Source organism: Protopterus annectens, chromosome 9.part0 (assembly GCF_019279795.1).
Source record: "Protopterus annectens isolate FY-2018-M chromosome 9.part0, PAN1.0, whole genome shotgun sequence".
NCBI lineage: Eukaryota > Metazoa > Chordata > Ceratodontiformes > Protopteridae > Protopterus > Protopterus annectens.
In genome coordinates this window covers 1288876575-1288898884 of record NC_056743.1, presented here as the reverse complement: position 1 = coordinate 1288898884, position 22310 = coordinate 1288876575, and the positions used below count along the sequence as shown (strand labels likewise).

The following is a 22310-nucleotide window of genomic DNA, read 5'->3' as shown; positions in this document are numbered from 1 at the left end:
GGACAAGATGTGAAAGTAAAACAACAACATTCATATCTTTCGATATATGTCTAACACAATTATTCATATCCTGGTGAAAATTAAAATGGCTGAAAGCCGGAAGAAGAAAAGAAACTCTGCTGTTTTGTTAGGGACTGAATTACCAGTCTGTGTAGTCCTACATTCACAACTGGTCTGTTTGCTGTTTTGGACTGCAACATGCCCAAAGCAGAAAAAACAAGCTCTACGGAGCATGTGTGGAGAGGACAAGGACAGTAAAGGAAATGAATATGGGGGGGGGGTGAGAGTTCTTTAGATATTTGCCCAAACGACTATACAATTTAGGTGCGAGTGCAGTAGCTAAGAGATATGCAATGTGACATGCAGTAACCTCTCCCAGAGAGGGCGGTCTACCCTGCTGTCACAATCAAATGCTTGTCTGTGCTGTACTCCATGTTAATATGTAACATGATAAGGGGATGTAGCACAGCTAATTCTTTATTAGTTGCCATGGAGACCCTTGGCCTCAGCACAAAGAGGCTCTTCCTGGGCAGTGACATCATTCAAGGGTGGATCCTTCCTAAGTTGTTTAACTCCTCACTTGCTGCCTTAGGACCACAGAGATCATATGTCTATGAGTCAGGAATCTGTCTGTTTTGAATTCACACAATGTAAGTAATATCTGCCAAAGTGAACCAGTGTTTTTCCATTACCTTTGTTCAGTTGGCTTCTAAGATTATATTGCTTCTGTACATTTTTCAGATCAGTTACCAGTGAATTTGAAGAATGAGACTTAAAACATCAAGACACATATACCTTATTAGCTGCTTTTTTTAATAATTTATTTTATTTTATGTTCTTGATATTTCACTTTAATCTCTGTGACTTCACTGTGGGAAAGGGAAGAACACCTACAGTGGTGACATAAATGTGTATTGGTACGTGCTACCTGTCGTTAGCCTAGTATACACCTATGAACCTATTAAGGGCCAGGATGTTGGGTATCTGGGGCTTATGCACAGTGCATCTTGAGTTTTGTTTTTCATGTCAACATGCCTTCCCTGTCGAATCTCCTACTAAAGGGGAAAAGCATTCCCAATATCATAGTAAAATAATAACATAACTATAGTAAAATTAGCAAGTGTGTGTGTGTGTGTGTGTGTGTGTGTGTGTGTGTGTGTTTGGAGGGGTTCTTTGTTGATCAGGTAAGGCCACTTAGACGAAAACTGTTCATTTTCAGGAACGATATGACAAGTTTCAGTGTCAATTTTACTGAAACTTGGATTGGTCATACGTTATAGGCTTTTGTTGTTGCAATTGACTGCCAAAATCTGCTAAAAATGTGAAAACATTTCAGTAATACTGTCTCATTTTGTAAGATGGCACTGTGGTTATTATTTTATGCATTATAGCTCATACCGCTCAACCTCTCGGTGCAAGAAATCTGGACAAAGACTGACAAAATGGGGCACAAAGGCCCAAATAATAGGGACATATTTAAATATTACTCATAAGCTTAGAAAGTTGCTAGAGTAACAGGATTTGTTTTAACATACATTTTCTGAAGGATTTGAAGTATGAAAGTCAAATGTATGTCATTATTTAGTGACTTCAATCCTCAGATCATCTCAGTAATTTGTCAGAAAAACACAGATTTTAAAATATGAGCCAAAAATCTGGACATTCTGCGAAAATCTGTACAGTTGAGAGGTATCCAGGTTCTTGTGTTTGTGCCTCCCTGACAGGGGGCTTGCACTCACTTTGTCCTTTTGCTTTAGAAAACTTGTTAATAAAAGCATTGATGGAATAAAAAAATGAACTGTTACAAATGGCTGTCATAAATAACCTTTCTAGAGTCAAGTGATTAAATACGCATGCTCCTAAAAAGGTTTCCATCAACCATAGTGACTAATTTATTTTCATTTGTTAATAGGTGGGTTAGGTATTGCAAAACAAACCTTTGCACACATAAAGAAGTATTTCCATTCAGAATGTTCCACATGTTTAGGGAACTTATATACAAATAATATACGCAAATGTCAAAATATAAAGTATACTTGTAAAAGAATAGTTACATTGAGTTAATTTTGGATCTTTTTGAAGACATTAGTATAGTTAGTCTTACCTAGTTCATTATAAGTACAAACATATTTACTACATTTGGTTTTAATAACAATCGTGTTCCTGACAAAGAATGCTTTTAGTTAAGAAAAAAAAGGTGAGGATGATGGGAACTGGATAATAAAGTTAAAGAGTGAGAGAGAGAGAGAGACAGGTAGTCAAGCAGGACTAAAATTGATCCAGGAACATTTCTGAGATTTCTGTAAGCTGATGTTGTACTAGTCTGGATTTTATAACAGTATAGCATGTTGATTTCTACTATTTGCAGGTGTAGAATTCCACACAGTGGGACCAGCTTTAGAGAATGCACATCAGTATTATCAATTCTGAAGTTGTGTAAAATGAAGGTGTTGGAGGCTGGTGGTTGGTAAATGGGTTCACTATGACCTGGGTTACCACCTGTCCCACTTTGCGAGGGACAGTCCCTCTTTGGGCAGTTGTGTCCTGACAAAAAAGATTAAAAATGGCAAATGTCCTGAGATTGTAGAACATAATTATGCCTTATATTTTATGTAATAGTTGCATAAAAAAGTTATTCTGTATCTAAAATACCTAAATGTTATAAGAAACAGAATAAGCAACTAAAATACTACAAGAATAAGCTTTTATTTAGCTAAAAAAGTTAAGTTCTATCCTTTGTACTGACCGTGGGTATGTGTCGGCCTATAAAATCTGATGTTTGTCCCGAAAATGTCCCACTTCAGCCATTTGAAAAGGTGGCACCCCTAACTATGACACGATTACTGGTTTGGGGGAGGAGGCAGAATTTATCGTGTTGTAAACGGTATAGAATGCCTGCAAACAAAGTGAGTAACTTATTAATGGGAAGGTAGTTGGCATATAAACGATATTTGTAGTGATGGTTATGTTGGTCTAAGTTTTATAAATCTGCATTTTTGTGCTTTTTGTAAGACGGTGGTAGTATGCATCTTTTCTATTGTTATATGTAGCATATACTGTATTCAAGCTTAGGTAGCAGACAAGTATAGCTAAGTGAGATACTTGTGCAAGTTGACTTGCAAGCATCCTCCCATGACCTTCAAACCTTCCTCTTGGAAACCCAAATGACCCATTTGTTCTTCACAGTGCGATAGCTCACCGGCCCATCTGTTTATCCCTTATGAGATGAGTGCCAAGAGTGGTGCTGTCTCAGTGAGAAGGCTGGCAATCTTTTTTGTTTGTTTATTTATGTTCCTAGGTCCCTTCTTCCTGCTGTTGCATCACAAGCTTCACAATGTCTGCAGTCCAGAAGAGAAGGTGCTCTACTGCACATGACAACTTTCTGCTAAGTGGTGCACTACTAACAACATAAATATCACTAGACCCAGTACTTTAGTGCAGCGGGCTGCAGCTACCTCCTTTCTCCAGTGACGGATAAGTCGGTCTTGGCAGCTTACTATTATCCTCCCTGCCTTGTCCACCCAGTGCTTGTGTAGCTAGTCAAACACTAGTTGTCTGGGTTATAGTCAGTCCTTTTTCCCCTACTCCATGGTGCTGGGGTCATGACCTACAAATTTTTTTGTGAATGTTTTTTCAGTTATTAAGTACCTTAGATACAGTTATTTTTACATAATGGTTAAATGTTAGATTAGGACACCATGATTTATAGTATTGAACAGGTTACATTTTTTATTCTAAAGGTGTAGCAGTTAGATTGGTTTACTATTAGCCAGATGTGCTCCAAAATAAATATGTTGGTTTTACCTGGTTGACAATAATTTTTTTAAATGCAGAACCATAGTGAAAATTGCAAAATTGTTGCTGTAAGGTTTGTAGTTTGTCAGTACTGTTTTAGCAATACGAGACTATTAGCGTACAAGATAAGGTTGTTTTCAGAATGTGCAGAAGGCAAAGAGTTGAGGAACAATGCTAAGAGAATATGGTCTAATATTGATCCTTGAGGTATCTGGAGTTAAGGTAGTAAGGCAGTGAACAATGAGTTACCTAGATACACTTTGACAGTCTTTTCGGCTTTTCCTGGTTAGGGTTCGCAGAACTCCAGTCCGCTAATGATTGGCAGTCGATTTTTATGGTGCCGAGTTGCCAGCCCGACGCCCAACCTTCAACAAAGGTATGCCCATTCACGCATGTCTTTCAGAGGCCACTCGACTGCGGGGTATGACTCATTAAATCACACTATAGCAGAGACATAGGAACCTGTAAGTTTGAAAAATTCTGATTAATAGATTTTGTGATCAGCTACTAGAGGATATTTCTTGTATTTTACATAACGATATAAGCAGGCCTAGTTGCAACTATCTGTATTGCTATCATCATTGATATTTCACAACAGCCTGTGAGAGTTATTTTAGCTGATTTCATTGATTTGAAATCTGCTTATAGAGTGATAACTACTGTACTGTATCTTGACTTGTCTCTGGGATGCAGTTGACAAGATGGGTGTGTGGAAACAACTGATTTACTGGATAAGTACATTCTGATCACCAGTTACTTTCATGGCTAGATTTTGAAATGGCAAGGTTGTGGAGGGCTTCCACGACCCAGCCACATTACCCTGATACTAAATTCCAGCTCTGTTCCACCAGCACCATAATTGGGGTGCAGAATACTCCAGAGACTGACTATTACTACACAAATGCCCAGGTCCTTGGAGTGCAGTGTATACAAGTAACAGATAATGAGAGTCTGTAACACTCAATTTAAATTACTCCCATTGCTTATTACTTGCATAATCCAATGACCACTGAACCTGCTTGTGTAGCCTCAGGTTCAGTCAAAGTGAGTCATATATCCCCACTACTGCCATCATTTATACTGCAGGAGTTTAGCCTGTCTGCAGTACCTTTGCTGGTACACAGGTGGAAATGACAGTCTACAAAACTGACCAGCACCAAAGAGTCACTTGTATATCAGCCATAACACCACATGTATGACAAGGAAATCTCTGTCATGCCCGAGTATTAAACTCAGTGGTCGCATTCTATGAGCCTGCAGTGCATAATCACAGATTAAAGTTCAATTTGGAGCCAGCCCCCGCATATGAAAGTGATGTTGATCCGCAGGACTACTGTGCATGTACAAGGTACTTATCCAGGATTCCCCACTCCTCTACTATAGGAGACTAGCTCCACCTGTGTGTGGGATATAGTACTGCAGGCATTTGGGCTTATGACCATTTACTGCCTGCAATACAACATCCTATATAAAGGTGGAGAACTACTTCTACCTGCAGTGGCCCATAGTGTTATACGGGCTATTCTGATGCTTTGAAACTTTTCACTGGTGGTTCAAAGTGTTGTGGAGTATGGAATCTGATTCCCATCTTGAAATCAGTAGTAGGATTCTGGGATTCCTCAGTTGCTTATGTGACTCAATGAATCCTGGTATCTTTTTGTAGAACTAGTTGCAGAGTTATTGCATGGAGCAGTATGCTAGCCCAAGCATAAGTCTTTTTGGAATTATGCTGTCAGTATACAGCTTGCGTGTGCTCTCTGTGCAAACATGGTTTTCCCCTTATGTTCTGGTTTCTTCACAAATGCACGTTGCTGTAGAAACTGCTGATATATATAACGTTTGCCGTTATGGCTTAGGTAATGACAGAAAAACGTGTGCAAAGATTTACCTGGTTAACAAATAATGAAATAAATGACAAATTTCACTTCATTAGTAAATGTTCCATCCTTTCTTTTCCATACTTTTTTGTTTCCTCTCTCATCTTACATCATTCCCTGATTGAATCTTGTTAATTTGTTAACTATCATACTGCGCACTCATGGTCTGGTAAGTGAGCAGCTATATGAGAAGGATCCTGCCAGTCAAACCTGATTCACTTACACAAATTGATTATCAACACAATAAACAGGGGTGAATGAATTAGGCTAGGCTGCTAGATTTATGCACAAAATTGATATGTGAACGTGTACACCTGCAGAGTAGTCTGCATATGAGCATGTGATAAGTGAAGGTTCGTTGGAGCAGAGCTCCATGCCTGTGTATTTATTTATAATAATGGATGCTTATAGCAAATGCTTAACAAATGGGGAAGAAATGGACTTAGTAAGGGTCACCTCCTTTCATCAAAGCAGCATACTTAAGTTGAAAAAAGAAAACATAAGAAGCTTCCTGAATAGGATGACAGATTGGGTGATTGCATGAATAAACTGCTAAGCAAAAGAAGCTGAAAAAGGTTGTACTTAGCAGACAGACTTCAGGATGAAGACTTGTGAGTATGTAGACAACTAATTGAGATACTAGACAAGTAAAGTCCCTATGAGTAGTTGAATGTAGATTACTCACAGAGATACTAGACAAGTGAAGTTCCTATGAGTAGTTGAATGTAGATTACTCACAGAGATACTAGAGTAGTTGAATGTAGATTACTCACAGAGATACTAGACAAGTGAAGGCCCTATGAGTAGTTGAATGTAGATTACTCATAGAGATGCCAGACAAGTGAAGTCTGTCCAATCTTCAGTTCATAGAATCTTTTTCCATAGGAAATGTCTCTATTGTGAGATCACAGTTGTGCAAGCTGTGTTTCACCTGTATCAGTTTTTTTCTCTTTTCCTCAGTATTGTATCACTGTTAGCGTGGAGTTAAGTCTATTTAAGTTAAGGGATATGGACGCAAAGTTTCCACATATAGAGTGCAGAGTAGCTTATCTCCTTGAAGAAAATGCTTTCATTGATTTACCTGTAATTTTGGTTTGTGTATTTGATTCGTCAAGTAAATTTGTTTCTGTTTTGATATCTCATAATATATTCCTTTCAGTAGGATTTATTTTGTGAAATGAATAAGGTAGTGTGATTTGAGACCACAAGACATTGTCTTTAACCAGGCCATAAGATACAGTTTCATATGATTGTGTGCATATAGTGTGTACAAACTTTAAGGTGGATTAACAACTGTGTGTGTGTGTGTGTGTGTGTGTGTGTGTGTGTGTGTGTGTGTGTGTGTGTGTGTGTGTGTGGTATGGAAGAATGGTCTGCAAATATATGTCTGTTCCCTACTTGTCTACTAAACTTTAAGGACGGAGGCGGTTTTTCATGGAATCACTAACTATAGAAGTCAGATATGTCTCAACAGCATTAGATGGATGAAAAATAAGTGAAAAATAATAAATCTGGTAAAGTAATAGCTGGTGTAAAACAAACCATTTTTTGCAAATTGTCACATACAACCTTTTGCAGAAATATTTAGAGTAAAGTGTGGTGACTTAAACTTAAATGGGCAAAGTGTTTTAAACTGTAAATAGCCTTTACAAGCTGTGTAAAAGCAGAATGTACTAAATGACATATCCACATTACTGAAAGTAGATTTGCTTTTAGGTATCTCAACACATTTGTGGTTAGTTAAGCAGACAAAAAAAAACACAACAATCAGTGTTTCATGCAGAAAATAGACTTTACTAGGTGCATAAAGCCAGGAGTGAAAATTTTCAAATATTACTGAAAACAAATCTACAAAAATACTTTGTCATTTAAAGGGATTAATTTTTATTTTATTTATGTTTATTTTATGTAACAGGTAGTTAAGCTGCACCACAAGTGAGTGCCTTACATGTCACAGTTTAAATAAAACAGACCATACAGTTATTAGCTACAAACTTAAACAACTATTTACAGCAAATTGCTTGGTACCATTTCCAATCAAAATACAGGTCTCAAAAATACATTTAAACTGTCTAGATTTTCACAGAATATCCAGAGTTTTGCATCATATTTTTGATCTGTTCTTCATAAAATTTGTGTTTTTTTGGCAAATTAATGAGGACTGAAGTAATTAAATAATGGCATATTTCTGAGTTTCAGACTTTATATCCTTTACAAAATCACTGCTAATGCAGAACTTGTTGATCTAACATCTTTCTACATTTATGAGCAATATTTAAAATGTCCCAGATTTTTGGGCCTTGAGAGGTATGATCAACAATTATGGCCCAACAATGTTCCTTTAACTACTAATGCATGCAACCATGCAGAGCAATGCTATAAGTATTTTTTGAACACTTGCTGAGTATGAATGTTTTCACATTCTTTTGGATGTGAGTTCCTGATTTCCATGAAACTAGAAGGGTGTAGAAGAGTGTACCAGTTATAGAAACAGTATTTATAGGACACTAAACTCTGCTATACTGGACCTGAGTGTTCTTGGGTACACTTTAATGTTCACAAGTGTTTGCAGGGATTTGCAATGGTCACTATTAATGGTCTTGTAGATCACTGTGGAATTAAACATTCATATTCAGTGTTTTATACATATTTCCCTATGGTCATGCTCCCTCACTGACGTGTATCAGTGTGATTTCTATATCCAGATTTCGAACCCCAAGTTTCTTAAGCCTTAGAAGTTTATATATACTTCCAGCACTAATATAAATTACTTGAAATTAGTAGCGATTCAACTAATTTATTTTCTTGACCAATTTATTATGACCTTATCAGTATAACCTCCATAAAGGTCACAGCACAACCATTGTCCCTCTATCCATTACAAACTGAATGCATAACAATGTTTAAATCACCTAACAGGTAATACAGTCACAAATTTATCCAAAACCTTTCATTCTATTTTCCATTCAGAATTACTTCAAAGTCTTTAAATTTTGTTTTGGACTCTGTGACTTCATTCTTCTATGATTCCAACAGTATCTTATTGACCATAATAAATACGTCTTTCTTTCCACTTGTTCTACCTGCTGGCCATACCTCTCAAGTGTACCTCATTACGAGGGGCATTGCTTTGGGGGGGTCTTAGTTCATGTTCCTCAGAGTTCCTCAAAGTTCAAAGTTGAAAGACTCTGTCACACATTCAGTGTTAAGAATTTTTTTTAGTGAAATCCATTGTAAAATATATGAATGATATTATTTCATTAAAAGATGTTCTTTATCCATATAATAAATCAACAGTAACCATCCATCCCTAGTTGAAGTTCCTAGTTGAAGTTGTTAATAGTTGTTAGTGTTTGCCACATTTGTTGCATTTGATTCAGCCATTAGTTACTGCTGGCAGACTTCAGGGCTCTATACTTGAACAACTCCTTTTCTTCCTATTCATTAATATTATTTCTATAATACTAACAACTAGCAACATCTTCCTGTATGAGGACAATCTAATATTCCGATCTTCTACTTTATAAATGACATCTCCAAAGACATTTTCAGGGGAAGACACTTAAAAAGCGTTTTAACCAAGTGAAGCCTCAATAAAAAAAATAAAAAACTGTTCTAAAACTAACTATATGATACTACACTCCCAAAAAAGTACTCTGTGTTGTAGCACTCACTGATAAATTAATAATCACACACCATTGCAGACCCTTATGTAACTCAACAACTTCTGCAGTCATCATTTTCTGTCTTTTCCACAATTTGACCACTGCTCTAAATCCTTTTCTCTTGTGGATCCTAAACTATGTTTCTACCTACCATTTAGCATAACTAAAAATCTTCAGAGCTTACTCACTCAGACTTCTTCCTCCTGATTCACTGCCTATTAACCATACCCAAACTTCATATAGCAATACCATCCAAATTGTCCTTTAAATTAATACTAGTTATCCTTTTTCATATTTCTCACTCAGCATCTAATGTCAGTAACAGCAAGGAAAACACACTATAAGGCCACATTCCACTAGTTTCATAAATATTGTCATATTAATTGCAATATACATAAAATGTGAGTGTGGAGCAAATTGCCTATGCCTGTTTGGGTATTCTGCTAGTAATGGTACTGTATTGCTTATTTTGAATTTTATGTAATTACTAAGTACAGTGATGTATATTACCAAATCGAATGTAATTCATGTATACCTGGCTCCGTGGCACACAGGAATAAAGCCCTGTTTACAGTCCACATGACCTGAGTTCAAGTAGCAGCAGGATGCTGGACCAATTCGGCAAGGTAGAATGGCCAGCAAGTTGCTTATGGCTTAACCATCCTAAGAGTAAATTGTGGTTTTCCAATGGACAGCTGTTTCCATGCAAGAGGAGACATGCACATCAAGAAATACCAGGAGGAAGTGGGGTTGTTGTTGCCATGTTGATGATGGTAGCCCTTGGGACATACTTGTGGGAGTTCAGATGCAGCCAGGAAGATTGTGGATGCTCCCCATGGTGATGGAGATTCTCATGTCAGCCACTAGGCAAGGTTATGGCATATTCAGAAAATGTCCTCCTAGCCTTGCTCCCCATGGTGATGGAGATTCTCATGTCAGCCACTAGGCAAGGTTATGGCATATTCAGAAAATGTCCTCCTAGCCTCTACTGTAAATAAGTTCAGCTGCTGCAGGATGACTTAACAATGACTTAATAATACAGGAAAATATAAAAACTAATATTTGTGCAACAAGATTGTGGATTTCTGTGGCCCAGTAAACCTACAAACATAGATACATATGAATAAATAAATAAATACATACATACATAAATAAACATAAGTAGCTTTGCTCTCAATGAAACTTAAATCTATTTAACTTCAGATATGCGGAACACTTATTCTGTCTTCTAGGAGCAGTGGTTATAAGCTAACCTGGCACTTGCAGGGTGGCCACAGTGGTGCAGCTGTTAGTGTTGTCGCATCACAGCAAGAGGTTCTCTGGTTCGATCCTTGGCTGGGGTGCCTTCTGTGCGGAGTCTGCATGTCCTCCCTGTGGTTGCGTGGGTTTCCTCCCACATCCCAAAGACATGCTGTAGGTGGACTGGACACTCTAAATTAGCCCTAGGCCTAAGTGCGTGTGTGTGTGCCTTCGGTGGAAGGTTGGGCACCAGGCTGGCAACTCGACACCATAAAACTCTACTGCCAATCATGAGCAGACAGGTAATCTGCTGTGGCAACCCCTAACCCAGAAAAGCCAAAAGAAGAAGAAATGGTTTGCCACTTGCAATTGAAATGAGTGACAACTTATATTCAAGTGCTGGCATTAGGAGCTCCTCCGCTACAACCAGAAAGGCTCTACTATGAAATAGATTTAAGATTTTCTGGCATATGTTAAGCAGTGTAAAAAAACATACCTATGGCCTTTTTACTTAAGAATGTTGATGCAGAATTTAACTCGTATTCTTGTAGCCATCAGCTGTTTTTGATCTGCTTTTCATCTGGGCCAATGAGCTCATTTTGTTTTTCATCCCACCTTGTCTCTTGTGGGTTTCAAAAAAAATATTGCCTTTGAGCATATACGGAAGGTAATCAATTCTGAATAATGACTTGACCTTGCAAGCATATGTATGACAGATAAAAATATACATTTGTTTCAAAGAAAAATGTGTGTAATACTACAGAAAGTAATACTTGACCAAAAACTGAATAACTAGTGTTCTGAGTTGAGAATATAATCTATAAGGCTAGGAGTTGATCGAATAGCTGTAACCAATGAACCTGTGTTAAAACACAAACTCAGGTATACCTTCAAGCGTATGCAGCAAAATGGTGGAATATTGATAAGATTTAAAAATAACTAAGCAAGAAGGATAATTATTTATTTAACATTTGTTTACCAGAAAAGTCTGACTGGGCTAAATGCCCGTTTTCAGTAGAGGCCCGGGGAGAAAAGCGCCACATAAAACATCATGACATCACAAAGCAACACATTACAAAAACTGAGCAGGTCAGAAACAGTCGTACAGAGCATGCATTAAGCATTATATACAATGGCATAACAATTAGCTAGTGCTTGTAAAATACTTTTTAAGAAACTTACAATTAACTAGTAAAGAGTTATAGAGATATTACTGCACTTGATGCCGTCAGGGAAGAGCAGTAACTTATATTGAAAGAGCTGAACCTTATTACATTGCAAATAATATGTAATCTGATAAAATAAATTGCAGGGATATTAGTTATAATTGAAGTCAAAACCTGTATATTGTGGTGCAGTCTGGTGTCATCCAAGAAACCATATGCAAAATTAGGGTGTCCCAAAACAGTGAACATTTCATCCTTAATAGATAAAATTGCAATAAAAATCATTACTTATCTAAAATTGGTGTTTTATGTATAGGACATGTTCTATATAACACCCCAATTAGAGGGTACACCCCTCCTTCACCCTCTGAAACCTAACACAATGTCTTAAAAGATCACCCTTGCTCCCATAAAATGCAAATACTTGATTCCTAGACAACATAAAATAACTTTTCGTGCTTCACTGAATTTATAGAAAAGTATCACTTTCAAAACACATTGACTAAAGTTTTCTTAGTTAAGCACTTTGTGTTTTAGCAAAAGAGAACACTTCCTAACAATGATTCAGAGAGGTTCTAGACATTTTATTTAAGCATTTTAACCCCAAACCAGTGATAACAGTAAAAAGTGTAGGGCTTTACAGCAGAAATCAAATTAGATATGGCAGTACTGGAATTAATGGAAGAGCTGAGCAAATTTGTTGAAAATTGTAATTTTGGAGAAAGGCTGACTAGCACATTGAGAGAAATGTGTGTATGCTGCATATGTTCTATAGACTCACAAAATACATTGCTTTCAAAAGAAAATCTCACAGTTTCTCAAGCATCAAATAAAACAGCATCAATTAAAAGAGCAGTGAGAGGTACACTGAAATAAGTCTAGATTCAGAAAACTTTGCTAAGTGAATTTGCATGATGAGTGGCCACGTTCTGGATGGGTGTCATTCAGAAAACCTGCTACATGATGTGGATAGCCCTAATAATATGGTTGTCCATGTTATATGCTAATGCCTGCATAATGAAGTATAGAGTATGATAATGAGGCAAAACAACATGGGGAGAGTGATTCAGGAATGTCTAAATGCCTCGCAAGGATACTGCACTTTAGATTTGAACTCTGCCATATACCCATGTTCAGATAGAGTACATCACACAGATGTGCTTGGGGTTGCTGCAGGAAGGTCTCATCTTAGCTGCTTTGCCTGATGGTGCAAGATGTCACCCTTGGACAAAACGCCCCATAAAATATGTATATAAACTGTGTGTGTGTGTGTGTGTGTGTGTGTGTGTGTGTGTGTGTGTTTGTGTGAAATTATAACATAGAAGGTATGCATGTGTTTATACATATAAAATACTGTTAGTCTGTGTGCATGCCCATGGGCCCACCAGATAAGAGAGCACAAAGAGCAGGACACAGTTATCATCACTTGCATGGGTAAGGAGGGTAGCTGGCTCTACCAGGAAGAGCACTGGATGAACCACTACCCCAGCTAAACGTTAGTGCTGTAAAACCTCTGCCATAGCACAATGAGGATCTTTGCGTCATTGTGTAGATTCACCAGTCTGCTGCAGATGTTTTTGCTAATTAGGGCTAATCTCTTTATTGTTGATGAATCACTCAATTTGCGAGATGAGCAAACATGGTACACATCTTGGAAATTTCGACAGTATGCAGTGCATCTGTGGAGAGCTCCTCACATTGGGCAAACAGCCATTTATTCAAGGAATGTCATCCCATATTTAACCATCATCAAATGGAATCGTTGTAGGCATGCATTCTCAGGAGAATACACTGTAACAAAGTACTGCCATGTTTTACACCCTAAAGTCCCATCGGAACTACATAATTACAATACCTATATTTTCTGCATTTGCCATCCATTGGGCTAATGAGGTCCCATTAATGTCCATTGCTGCACAGAGACTGAGACATCTGAGAACTCTTTAAGGTGCTAATTCTCTGCCATTTTTCCTGATAGCTTCCAAGTTGGGACATTATGGCTGGAGAAGAAGAAAAGGGTGGTGCTCCTTTTAGAACACAGAGGTTGTGAGATAAGGAGTCTAAGATTTTTCTGCACATCTTCCATAAGGAGTACAACTAGAGGCTCCTGCAGGAGAGGTATACTGGATTATAGTATAAGGATGATGCCAAGAATAGTGTGGCCAAGGGTGCCATTCTGGCCATTTACATCCTAAACCTGGGGGAACAGTGCGTCACCATTACAGAGCATGATTCATCACAAGCCTGACCTCCTATTATGCCTGAGTGGGGAATAGTGTTGAAGGCTTTGGCCAGGTTAAGGTAGGCGGTGTGCACCGTCTTCCTCTTGTCCATAGCTTTGTCTCAAAGAAGTCGACTAAATTTAACAGACATGACCACCCTTTGACAAAGCCAAACTGTGTGGGATCGAGTGTTTGGAGGTTGGCAGTGTCCTTGTTATCTGTAACTACAAGCACACATTGGTTTGTCTAAGTAGTTCTAGATGGTATTCTTCTATCTGTAATATTGTGAGTCAGAGTGGCTGTCGTAGGCCTCCTCTATGTCTATAATACACACACACACACACACACACACACACACACACACACATATATATATATATATATATATATATATATATATATATGTATATATCGTTCCCATTCAGAAGCCTGAAACATCATAAGTCTGAAAATCAAAATCCTGAAACCAAAAGCCTGAAAATTCAGAATCCTGAAAACTCAAAATCCTGAAAGCCCAAAATCCTGAAAGCCCAAAATCCTGAAACTCAAAATCCTGAAAACACAAATAATGCTAATATTCCAATACAAAGATACTAATATCTACCAACTGACCCTAACCCTAACCCTAACCCTAAAGTCCGTCACTATCGCACACTCACCTGACCTGCGCCCTAACCCTAACTCACTTAAACCGCCCCTAACCCTAATTTCTGTCACTATTGCATACATCCCTAACCTGCGCCCTAACCCTAACTCACTTAAACTGCCCCTAACCCGAACATAAAACCAACCGCACACTTACCTGAACCCAACGCATGACCTAACACCACAGGGCTAACAATAGCAAAGCCACAATGACATCAGTATGTCTATTTTGTGTTTTCAGGATTTTGAGTTTCAGGATTTTGGGCTTTCAGGATTTTGGGCTTTCAGGATTTTGAGTTTTCAGGATTCTGAATTTTCAGGCTTTTGGTTTCAGGATTTTGATTTTCAGGCTTATGATGTTTCAGGCTTCTGAATGGGAACCGTATATATATATATATATATATATATATATATATATATATATATATATATATATATATATATATATACATGAGTCTAGTTTGGTTCGTTGAATCTCATTTTGCTGAATTTCATTTCACCCCGACCACTTCGGTTACTGAAAACTCATTTCACTGAATCTTATTTCATTGAACTGCAGTTGGTATATATGGCACTGTGTAGAGTACTGAAAAGCAAGTAAAGCAAGTAAAAATGATATGCCCTTTTCCCCACTGTGGTGCGATCCTGAAGTTAGTGTATATATATATATATATATATATATATATATATATATATATATATATATATATATATATATATATATATATATATATAGTTGGGGAGTGTGGGGTCACAGCCACCCATAATGTAGGCTGTGAGAGGCGTAGCCCCCAGTTTTGAGTACATATTGTCTTCTGGAGAGAGTTGGTCTTTCGTGTTGTAACTATGCATGTCTATTGTTTAAAATGTATTGTTTTGAAGTTTTGGTAAAATACAATATAAAACAAACAAGGTGGGGGCCATTTCCAACCTTCAGTCTGGCCAAAAATAGCTAAACAGACTGCATGCATACCCAAAAAAGGGCAGCAGTGGTGGTGCAGCAGTTAGCGTTGCCTTCTGTGTGGAGTCTGCATGTCCTCCCTGTGGTCACGTGGGTTTCCTCCAGGTGCTCCGGTTTCCTCCCACATCCCAAAGACATGCTGTAGGTGGATTGGACTCTAAATCGGCCCTAGGCGTGAGTGCTTGCGTGTGTGTGCCTTCTGTGGAAGGTTGCACGCCAGGCTGGCAACTCGACACAACAAAACTCCACTGCCAATCATGAGTGACCAGATGTTCTGCTGTGGTGACCCCTAACCGGGAAAAGCCAAAAGAAGGCGAAGAAGATGCATACCCAAAAAGAACTTATAAAACAGTTATGTTTTTGGGGTCATATGTTGCTTGACGGGTAATGGATAGAATCATCAATGCCCATATATAACAAAAGAGACATGCTACTTCTCATTGTGTAGCAAAAATGAAGTCCAGTCTGTGCCATGCACTACGGCTGTTGCCATTGGTTTCACAAATGAGCTGAACACCATTGTGTGGCAGTTGTCAAATATGTAGCAAGGAACCAAAATAATATGCACTACACTGAGGGCTTCAGAAATAAAACTTGTCTTTATTTAATACACCAATACTGAGTGCTTTCTTCCCTGCATCCTGGGACATCATCACAATACAAATAACCATTCTAGTCCACAACTTAAATATCCCCCTTAAATTGTGAAAGGCCCAAATATAACCAATCACTTCCTTACAAAATTTGTTACTACCACTCGTATAAAAAATGCAGATAAAAGAAACAAAAGCATCCAGGAAAAACAAACATTATAAGAACAATATATGTAGCAATATAAATAACAATCGGCATATTAAATACTGTTCATACATCATATTTATTTATTTATTTATTCATTGGATTTGTTAATAGAGAAAGTCTACTGTTTATTTATTCATTTACATTTATTTACCGGGAAATTCTGACTGGAAGCAAGTCCTTTTTCAGTGGATGCCTGGGGAGAAAAGCTCCACATCATGTACATGATAAATAGAGATACAAAGCTGCAGAATAGTAAACAACATTACAGGTTGTTGGCTTTAATACAATAACAAGAAATTGATTATCAACAGTATATACAGTAAATGTTGCAAGTTAAGTTTCTTGTCGTTTATAATATTAGTAACAAAGCTGTCAGACAAGATGTTAAAGTATGTAGACAACTAGCTATTTCTGACTGGGCCTAGGTGAGCCCATTTTCAGTAAAGGCCCAGGGAGAAAAACTCCACAATAACATTAATAGTACATACAAGAAAAAGCACAATATACAGTGTATATACAGTCGCAATGCATGGAAATAAATATTAAACACAATGGTACATGTTATTTACAAACATTACACATTAACAATGTATACAATTTGATCATTGACGATGGAGTTAGTCAGGTAGGGTAGCAGTTTTGATTGCTACTTGTTGGAATTTTGTAGGCATAAGCAGCTGAATTCAGCAAGTCAGAGAGAGCTCCTAAGTAGTGATATTGTAGAGGGATACGGTAGTGGATCAGGTGTTAGGAGATGCTATTTTGGCACAAATACATTGCAAGAGAGAAGAGACGTGTAATCTGAGAGACTTCTTAAAGAAAGCAGGATTATTGATTGTTCTGATAGAAGGTGGGAGGGCATTCCATAGTTTTGAGACAGTAAGAGTACAGCATTTGACCAACTGCGAAGTTAGGTTTTTCACCTTTCAGCATCATTGTATTTTTGGATCTTAGTGGCCTGTTAGGGTGATATGTAGTCAATAAAGAGGAGAGGGAGGGGCATGTTGAAGGCTTGTATAGGAGTTCATGTGCAGTGGTCAACTGTGAATAAGTGAGGTAGTGTGGGAGTTCAAGCCAGTTTAGCTGTTGTAGATATAAGCAGTGGTGTGCTGAGATTTTAGAATTTGTTACAAATTTGGCAATCTTGTTGTAACATGAGTCCAGTTTGGTTTTCAGGGAGGACTGGATATTGGTGAAGAACAGGGCACCATATAGTAGAGATGGTAGCAGGAACTTGGATGATGCTAGAGCTTTTTTAGAACATCAGTCTAACTAAAACACACTCTACTCTACAACCAATAAAAAGATGTATAAAATGTAATATGTTTAAATCATATATCTATATTTTATTGGCTCTTTCATATAATATAGGGAGAATAGAAATGGCATCATTTAAACCTGGGGGAAACATAGCGGTCAATCTAAATTACCACTCAGTTTCCTTCTTCCTTAAAATATTCTTCCAGTCACCACCCCCCCGGTTAGCCTTGATGCCATCCAAAATACCAAATACAAATTTGGTGAAAGTGCTCAATATTGGTGTATTAAACAAAGGCGGGTTTTACTTCTCAAGCCCATAGTATACTGCGTATTATTTGGGTTCCTTATTTGTTATTTGGTTTCACACTGCACTTTTCTTAAATTTAGTTGTCAAATATGAACTGGATTAAAATGGAGTAAACCTTATGCCTTTATTTTCACTGCTGCTCCCCTCATGGTTATAGTCTTTCTTTTTCTTTTCTGCTTCCATTCTGTTGGATAATATTCCCTGATATGTGTTTCGCTGACCCCTTCAATATGACTTCTGAAATAGTTTGCTTATTTAATACTGCACTTGCAAGAATATGACTGAAGAGGGGAATGTGTCTGAACCCCTTCAGGGTAGATATACCATTATAGTACAGGTGCACTGCTAAAATAACAATGTGATGATGTCAGGAATGGTGTAGATCAAAACATCATGTAACTTTACTTTATCCACCTTGTCCTATGTAAGTTTTGCGTTTTGTATATGTTCAGGTATTTCAGATCAATATCTACATATGCGTCATATCCCCATCTCTATTGTGCTCTGCCTCCCTTCTAGGTTCAGTGGCTCCCTTTGTAGATTTGTCAGTTTCTGTTGTTTTCCTTATGTCACTAGCACTTCTTTACTCAACCCTTAACAATCCGGTATAGAAGTACTAGTAATGTCTTTGGTCCATAAGACATTTTTCTGCATATCTATTGCCTTCAGTCACAACAAATAACTTAAATACATTATTATTCACCTGTGTAAGTGGTTGCACATTGGCTACCATACAGACTCACGGATGGTCTGTGTTTACAACAGCAGCTCATAGCTTACTGGGGCCACAGATTGATCTAAATGATTTTCCCATGGATCCTTACTGCAGAAGTGATGAGTAGCTGCTCATCATGCAAACTGATATGGCCACATGCAATAGTTATGAGCCATGGGGCTCATTATACATGCATGGTAAACAGTGTTGCCTTGGTTGTAATTGTGGATGCAGTGTTTTTGAATCCCTGGACAAATGTACTGCCAAATTTTCTTCTAATACCTATAAACAACAAATATGTTGCAGGGGTGTTGTATTTATCAAATAACAATGATGTGTGTTAGTTACAAATGCAGAAAGTGCCATATAATACATCATAGTCAATAAATAACAGAAGTAAGTAGCAAGCAGATGATGCATATAAAATGGTGTCCCTAAGAAATGAAGATCTTCAATTCTTAGAATTGAAGATATTCAGGTAAACAGAGACATAGATAGAAAATGAAAAATAAGTGAATGCGTTTAGAGTAATAAAAGTTTCAGCTGAACAGAAAAATTATATAGATCACTCCAGAGATGGCAGTAATTAAACTTAAGATGGACTAATTAAAAAAAATGTTAATGCTTTTGTGTAAGATTAGTACTTTCAAGTAAGACTACAGAGTTGCTCCTTGTGTTGTGCCTTCCCTCTCTCCTTTTATGCCTCTCATATTGTCTTTTCTGCTAACCTCTAGTCTCACCTTCCTATATAGTCGCATTCCCTTAAATTCCACACCATCATCTTTGTCTGGTTATTTCTACCCTTTTCCCACACTAAACCACACACATGGATGATCACTGTTCGCTGATGGCACCAGGACCAGTACATGCCTGACTCCCTTCACCTTCCTTAGAATCACATACAGAATCTATAATTTCTGTTGAAGTTTTGCACTAGAAGGGTGAATTTGTCATGATCCAAGATATAAGTTAACTCAATATTTCTCTACCTGGAGCTCTGAATCTTCCAGTCTAATTCTGGCAGATTCAGATCCACCATAATTATAATCCTCCGATTCTTTTTTCTTTCTTCCATTTTGTCATTCTTCTTTTTTGATATGCCTGGAGGATGAACACTAATATCAGTCCACCACCATTCCCCCTACCTCTATTGTAATTGCCAAGGCAGTTACCCTGGATTCCAACCCTGTTTGTTCCCTTGACCTCTTCGCAGGATGGTGTTCCTCCTTCTCTTTGAAATTGTGTTTGATGCTCTCCTTTATGCAAATTGCTACTTCATCTCTCTGTCATTTCTCAATAACCTATACCCAAGCACATCCATGTCCCATGCTCCTCCTCTTATGCGTCTATTTTCATGCATCGTTGCTTCTCCATATTACTACCCAGAATCCTTGTATTGTGTAGTAATACTATCCTCCCATGTTCTAAGTCAGAATTGCTTACTCCTCTGGGATGTTCTGTGTTCTATTTTCCTTCTCTTGACTGCTTGAAAATGTATCCCTTCTGACTCTGTGATACCTCTCCCACCTTACTTCTTTGTTTAAAAGTGCAGTCACTGAGATGTACCTTTCCACCCAACTCTGAGCACTGCTGTCCCTTCTGTGGTAAGATGGATATTGCCTCTGGCATAGAGGTCATCTCCATCCTCTTACCAGTCAGAAGCCCTTCCTCCCTGTTCATTGCCATAATTGGTTATTATACTTTCTAAGGTTCTCCTTCCTCAGCATGATGGCTACCTACTTAACCACCAGGTCTAAGAATTCTGCCCCATGCTCCGTATCCTGGAATCTCTCTACTGCCTCTTTTGTCCCTCTTGATATCACCTTGTATGTCCCCTCTGACGGGTCCCTGGTTCTTCAGTACAGCAGAACATGCTGCCATTCCACTCCCTTGGTCACCTCATCATGTCTTTGTAAGTGCAAGTCCCAAGGCCATTTTCAATGTAATCTGCACTCTTCTGTCTACCTTGTCAAGACTCTTAATCTCCTTAGTGACTGAGTTCCCAGTCACCAAAATCCTCTACTCTGCCCTGACACTGGCTCTTGCCTCCTTTATTCCTAACCTTTCTATCTGCAACTTTTCACTTCAAGTTCTAATAACACAGCTCTCTTCACATTCTGGATTGGCTCTCACTTCCTGTGCTACACATACTCTAGGTGGTATCCTAACATTTGCAAAGAATTATGAACATATCTAGATGACTTATAAAAGTTCATTGATAAACTCATACATGAGATTTCATATTGTGCGCATCTTCTTCTTCTTCTTCTTCTGGATGCTCCCGTTAGGGGTCGCCACAGCAGATCAACTGTTTCCATTTCTTCCTGTCCTCTGTATCTTGCTCTGTCACACCAACCACCTGCATGTCCTCTCTCACCACATCCATAAACCTTATCTTAGGCCTTCCTCTTTTCCTGTTACCTGGCAGCTTCATCCTTAGCATCTTTTTCCCAATATACTCTGCATCCCTCCTCAGCGCATGTCCAAACCAGTGTAATCTTGCCTCTCTGGCTTTGTCTCCAAACCTTCCAACCTTGGCTGACCCTCTAATATACTTATTCCTAATCCTGTCCATCCTCGTCACACCCAGTGCAAATCTTAACATCTTCATCTCTGACACTTCAAGCTCTGACTCCTACTTTTTTGTCAGTGCCACTGTCTCCAACCCATATAACATAGCTGGTCTCACTACCCTCTTGTAGACCTTCCCTTTCACTCTTACTGGCACATATGATTAGTGAAGAATAGACTAATTGATATTAAATTGTAAGGTAAAATGGTGGCTGTGCTATGGGAACCTAGACCCCATAATGCGTCAGAAAATACATTCTGTTTGGGACTAGTGAATTATTACCATATGTCTGTCTTTAATTTCTTAACAGTTTTACACCTTGTGAATGCATTACTGTAAAATGAGTCTAAATGGAAGTGACTGGAGGACTGAGGTCATGCCGTCAAGGACAGAAACATATGATTATATAAGATGAAGTGCTTACACACTTCATTTCATTTGCGCCTAGTAGATTTGTGTGTGATGTTTAATCAGATGGAACTGAAAATATTATATTTCATAAAATCTTGGATGGCTCAGACAAACCCAAAGTATACTGCTTCAAAATTGTTGACCAAAACTGAATGCAATTATGGTCAGATACAGAAGTGCTTAGCTTGGTCTGAGATTAAGGAAATGTAAATTATATTTGTATGGAAAAAAATCAGTAATTGCTGATCAGCAGCCCATTGATAGCTATTTTCAACTAATCAAAAGTGGTATGCATGAAAAACACAGACTGACTGCAGTTTTGGTCCATGTTTTTTGCAGAGAAATTTATTTGAAATTGAATATGTGGGAATAATACATTAAGAATTGTTATGAAAAGCCTGAATATCCAGCCACAACAATCCAGTGGATATGTGTTACATGTTGGTTATTATGCAGCTTCCCTTGACAAATATTGCTATACAAATGGAAATTAGAAATGATCTAGTGTTTTTTATATACTAGCTTCCCATAGTTGTTCATCAATTGCCACCAACTCCTTTCCTCACTGATTGTGTCTACTGGACCTGCCTTAACCTCTCCTGGGTTCTACCTGCCCAAACATCCAGGGCCAGTGAGGAGATTAACAACACTGGTGTAGTAATCATGCTACTGAA

At 38.0% G+C, this 22310-nt stretch overlaps 1 long non-coding RNA gene across 1 annotated transcript in view; it reads left to right on the top strand.

The window, feature by feature from the left end:
• The first annotated feature begins 353 nt into the window (after nt 1-353).
• The window catches only part of LOC122812014, a 304457-nt gene continuing 282500 nt past the window's right edge, over nt 354-22310 (top strand). Inside the window, exon 1 of the long non-coding RNA XR_006366327.1 lies at nt 354-650. This is a non-coding gene — a long non-coding RNA (uncharacterized LOC122812014). The remainder of the gene's footprint in view (nt 651-22310) is intronic.